This window comes from Phyllostomus discolor, chromosome 7 (assembly GCF_004126475.2).
Source record: "Phyllostomus discolor isolate MPI-MPIP mPhyDis1 chromosome 7, mPhyDis1.pri.v3, whole genome shotgun sequence".
NCBI lineage: Eukaryota > Metazoa > Chordata > Mammalia > Chiroptera > Phyllostomidae > Phyllostomus > Phyllostomus discolor.
This window is the reverse complement of record NC_040909.2, coordinates 87,771,021-87,776,673: the sequence shown is the minus strand read 5'-3', so window position 1 is coordinate 87,776,673 and position 5,653 is coordinate 87,771,021. Positions and strand designations below refer to the sequence as shown.

Here is a 5,653-nt window from a genome sequence, read left to right as displayed (position 1 = left end):
TCAGGGGTAGGGGTACTTTAGCCTCTTCTGTGTTGTGGGTTCTCTCAGTGGCGTCTTGTCTGTGAAATACTATTAGTTGTTCTTGTGCAGGGGAGTGAAGTCAGTAATGACCTATTTTATCCTCTTGGCGATGTCATTCTCCTGTCATGGTGTCAGTCTAATAAATATCTCTTGCAATTTTGTATTTCCTATTGGGGTTGAAGAAGCATACCCAAGTGGAATTATGTTAAACTATGTTCATTGAGACTAAAGGTCAAGAGAAACACAACTTGTTAGTATATATTGCTCTTTCCTGTGTATCTTTGGAAGATCTAACAGACTAAACTTTTTTAAAAAACAACTTGCATTTCATTGTGAATGCATTGGATCCTCACCCAGTGATTTTTCTATTCTACATTCTATTTTGTGATTGAATGTCGAGCCACAATTTTCTATAATAATAATGCTTTTTCTCTCTATTTGATATGTAATAATTGTACAATTTCTCTTATATGTTGGTATTGTTCCTAAGGTATATATTTTATTTTAAGATATCATTCATATCCTATTCCAATTAAGGGCTTCCTCATGGTGAGTGCTTTGTGTCATGAGATTGGTGTAGAAATTTTGCATTTTCCTGCCTCTTTATGAAATAAGGATTGTTGTGGAGATTGGAAAGGAAACATTGAGCATTGAAGGCATAGGGAAAATGGGAGATAGACATTTTCCACATAAAGTGTTACCAGAGTGTAGCCTTTTGCACTGGACATGAGACATTTTACTGTTTATTTCTATGAGAAATTTTACTCATGGTGTGAGAGCTGTAGGAGTCTCCATAATCTCTTCATTATCCCAAGGTTCTGGTAAGAGTCAGTCTTCAAAGCAGATGAGGTAACAGGAATACGTGGGTGGGTGGAAGTTATCCTGACAGTGGCCCCATTTTCTTTTCTTCTCCTTTGTCCCTCTCTGGTGTTCCTGGTGCTTACAGTCATTCTTCTAGTGAAATTTGGCAGAGCCACTGTTCTTAGTTGTAGAAATAGCAACAATGAACCTGATGTCTGCCCTCATTAGACAGAAGTTTCCCAAGGCATCAGATTGAACTCCTGTGCCATCACCAACCATTAAACACCCTTGCTTTTTTCCCAGATAAAGAAATGACAACTCAGAATACTTAAGTAGATTCCATAGATCCCATGTCTGTTAATGTCAACACGAGATTCAGATCTTTGTGGCTGCAATAGAGACTTAAATCTAGGCTCTCAATTGCCTAGGTTTAGTTCATAATTTTCTATGTTTTTAAAAGTCACCTATACTTTATTTCTGTCTTAGTTTCCCAATCACCTCACCACACACACCTCAATTGTAGCTGAGTCACAGACAGAATGGGATCAGCAGCTCCTAGAAACTATAACCCACCTGCCCTTGTCACCACGTCCATTCTCTGTCCCCACACTGCAGCCAGTGAAAAATGTGTGCTGCAGTGGACTCTTTATATGCTGGGCATAAGTTTGTAATGGAATTGCCAGACAATAAGTTCCACTTGGTGTTCCTTTTTTAACTAAAACATTTCTCTCTGGACTGCCTATCATCATGTCTTGAAAGATAAGAGTTGTTTTTTTCTTTAAGATTTTATTTATTTATTTTTAGAGAGAGGGGAAGGGAAGGAGAAAAAGAGGGAGAAAAACATCAGTGTGTGGTTATCTCTCATTTGTTGCCTACTAGGGACCTGGCCCAAAACCTAGGCATGTGCTCTGACTGGGAATTAAACCAGTGACCCTTTGGTTCCCAGGCTGGCCCTCAATCCACTGAGCCACACAAGACAGGGCTTTAAAAAATTTATTGTTGTTCAAGTATAGTTGTTTCCATTCTCCCCCCACCCCAGTCATCCCCACATTCCACCCACGATCCTACCCCCTTTGGTTTTGTCCATGTGTACTTTATAGATGTTCCTGAAAATCCTCTCCCTTTTGTCCCCCCATTAATCCCTCTTACCTCCCCTCTGGTTACTGTCAATTTGCTCTTAATTTCAGTGTCTCTGGTTATATTTTGCTTGCTTGTTTGTTATGTTTGTTATAGGTGAGATTGATGCGTGGGTCACCGGCCAGCAGTGATCATGGAACGCTGCGGATGGCTTGATGAAAACACATGAGAAAAAACATGCACAGAGACAAACTAGTTTCTGTGGAGAAGTAAGGACGAAATGGCCACCCCCTCTAGTGGGGAGCAGCGCCCCGATTTACCATCCATACCTGCTTTTATTAGGCTCATTTTGCATAATAATTCAGGTAAAGTACAGTACTCATTAGGGGGAAGTAAGGAACCATAGAAAACAAGGAAATCTGAGGGTCTATTTTGAATCAGGATAAAAGAGCTGTAAGACTTCCTCCTAGGACCCTTCTCATTCAACTGAGAGCATTCTAAACAAAGAAGGTTTCACAGTAATTTACATATTCTTTCTTAGGCCTGATCACCCGGGGAATCTGCCCTTTTCAGCACAGAGCTACACCACCCTGTCATTGTTTCAGGCTTAGGTGGAGCAAGGGAAGTAAGGCAACCAAAAGATAAGGGGATTTTCTCCCAGATGATGAGAACTCAGGCTATGTCAAAGCCGAGGAGCCAGGGTCCATCACCCTCTTTTGCTTCAGCCCCCCAAGTCCTTCTTTTGGGGGACCTCCCAAAGTGATCGTGCCTGTCTTAGGTCATTCCCCCCTTGGGGAATCTTACCTGTCTTTAGCTAAGCCACCAAGCTTTTTGGGGTTCAGTTATGAATAAAGCAGCAGAAGCAGCATTCCTTCCAGGGAGATAAGCTTTTGTCTCCTTGCTGGCTTACGGTTCCAAGGGCGTTCCCTTAGCCTTAGCCTAGATGGGGGTTTCGGCTTCTGATACCAGTCAGGGCAGTTCCCAACATGAGATCACAAGGTATTTGTCTTCCACTGTCTGGCTTATTTCACTTATCATAATGCTCTCCAGATCCATCCATGCTGTCACCAAGGGTAGGAGCTCCTTTTTTCTTTCTGCTGTGTAATATTCCATTGTGTAAATGTACCATAGTTGGTGAGAATGCAGACCAGTGCAGCCACTGTAGAAAACAGTATGGAATTTCCTCAGAAAACTAAAAATGCAACTGCCTTTTGACCCAGCAATCCCACAGCTGGGATTATACCCTAATAATCCAGAAACAACAATTCAAACGAACCAATGTTCATAGCAGCACAATTTACAATAACCACGTGTTGGAAGCAACCTAAGTGCCCATCAGTGAATGAATGGATAAAAAATTTATGAAAGTTAAAGTTTTAAATTATAGAGTGCTTGGCACATGCCCTAACTGCATACAATTAGTAACCTAAGTTGTAGTTTTGCATAAGTGGTATTTCCCTCTGATAGAGCCTAATGAATATTTTTCATGAAATTAAAACAGATTCAAAAGAGCCAAACTGTGTAGGCAATCACTCATTAAAACACTTACTGTTTCTCAGGAAGCACACAAGATACACTCCTTGGGTGCAGAGAAGAGTTTTTGCTTTGTTTTTACAATTTTTAGGACAGAGCCCAGATAAGGTAGCATTTCTGAATATCATTTATGATTGTAAGACTAAATGAAATTGAACTGAAGAAAGTATCAATATTAATTTATCTTCCTACGTTCTCAAGCATAATGGAAGAAAGCCAATAGTCTCTGAAGACACAAAAGAATGCTATTCAACTTGCTTTACCCAATGGAACACCACAAATTTTTATTTCTATTAAAATTCATAATTAAGTGCAGACTAGGCAACTCCCTGGAGGCGGTAGCTGAGCTGCAGTGAGAGGTGTGGTGGGCCCAGAGCCCTGCATGGGCCCAGCAGCCCTGCAGCCCTTGTGAACACAGGGCAAGGCCCAGCGTGTTTGTGCTAGTCTCGCCATTGTTGGGGGAAGAGGCAGTACTGAACGTGACAGAGTTGGGGGTGGGGGCAGGAGTTACAAAGCCAGCAAAGGCTGTGACATGAGTGAAGAGTGTAGGTACCTCATGGGGAATATGCTGACTTGTTGCGTGAAGCCCAATGGCAGCCCCAAGTTCAGCAGTTGCTGAGGGCCAACAGAGCTGGACTATGAGTCTGACACCTGGGAGGTAGTGACTGGGAACAAGGTGGCAGTAGTGTAAGGAGTAGGGATTAACTTAGACCATGAGGAAATAGGAACCTAGCTAGTTAGAGCCAGGAGATTACTAGGTTACTAAACAAACATCCTGCCTTCCCGCCTACTGTAAGAATGCTTGGTTTGAAATTCCCGCGCGCGGTCTCTGTAAGCAAATAGCTGACCACGGCGTCAGTTTTCATGGAATGCTTGCTTTCTCGCACCAAAACCCCTATATAAGGACCTGGATATGAATATTGGTGCGCCACTCTCTTGTGCTCCTCTGTGGGCACTGTTTCACTCGACAGAGAGTTCGCCCCTGCGCAGGTTAAACTTGGCCAATAAAGTAACATCTTCGATACCCTAAAGGCTCCGATATCTGTATTTGCGTCCACTGGGTGCTACAAGTAGCACCTTTGCCCACTGCCCTGAACCAGGCAGAGTTGTATTTTGTAACTTATGAGGGCTACCATCTGCAGCACATGAGCCACCAGGAGATGCTGGACAAGTTAGCTTTGGGATCAAACCCTTCTGACCATCTGAGGGCAAGCACAATTTTCCTGAACAAATCTCAAACTGATGAGTGAGAAAAGAGGAAGAACAACTATTTAAACTATATATCTCCAGGGCACCTTACTAAAAAATGTAGTCCATGTTCAACAATATTTGTAGATGACAGCACAGTCAGCCAGACTAATCTTAGAACCACAGTACAATGTGTGACCTTAGTGATATATTATCATATAAAGAACAGAGATGCAAATAGATGGATATTTTTGATGAGAGATTGCATCCACTCACATGAGAAATGGTTCCAGAGGAATACTTTAAGCATGACCCTGAACACAAATTTATTTACAGTTTGTTTGTACTCTTTTCAGTGCCACACAGCTAACAACTGAAAGTCTAATAGTAACTTGGATTTAGTTAGAACAGCTTTTAACTTACGCTGAGATTCACATTTGTCCCACTAACTGGAAAATTGCTTTTGGAGCCATTGTTCATGCCTCCAATGTTTGGGATGATCAGACTGAATGGAATGTGGATTACTGTCAGCTCCTCAAGGATGTGAATGATATGGAAAGACATTTTTGTAGCTACTTCAGTTTAATATTATTGTTCCCACCAGCATTTATGCCAAATACAACTTTCACCTTTGCTCCTTAGCAGATGACAACTTTTTATCTTGTGCCTCTTAGTAAAGAAAGAGCATAGAACCTAGAGACCATTTCCAAACCATATGAAGACAAAGACCTGCACAGAGCTGCTATGAGAAGGTCTCTTAGTGCTGATAATTTTATTGGTATTCTGCATTCTAAAGCCATCTTGTCATAAGAGAGGAATGAGGGGTTGTAACATTATGAGCCCCCCATCTACAAGGACTGGAAAAATACCACCTCACCTGCTCAAAAACCAGCAAAATTAGTCCCTCATCTGGGAGGACTGGAGAAATATCACCTCTCCTGCTCAAGAACCAGCAAAGTTAGTAAGGCAGACATCAAACTGAAGAGACTTGTGAACAGCAAGTATTGTGCTTGAAAGAATGGGACCTTGTCAA

At 41.8% G+C, this 5,653-nt stretch overlaps 1 pseudogene; it reads left to right on the top strand.

The window, feature by feature from the left end:
- Window positions 1-3,988: 3,988 nt before the first annotated feature.
- On the top strand, window positions 3,989-5,430 carry LOC114502124 (annotated as a pseudogene).
- Window positions 5,431-5,653: the final 223 nt, after the last annotated feature.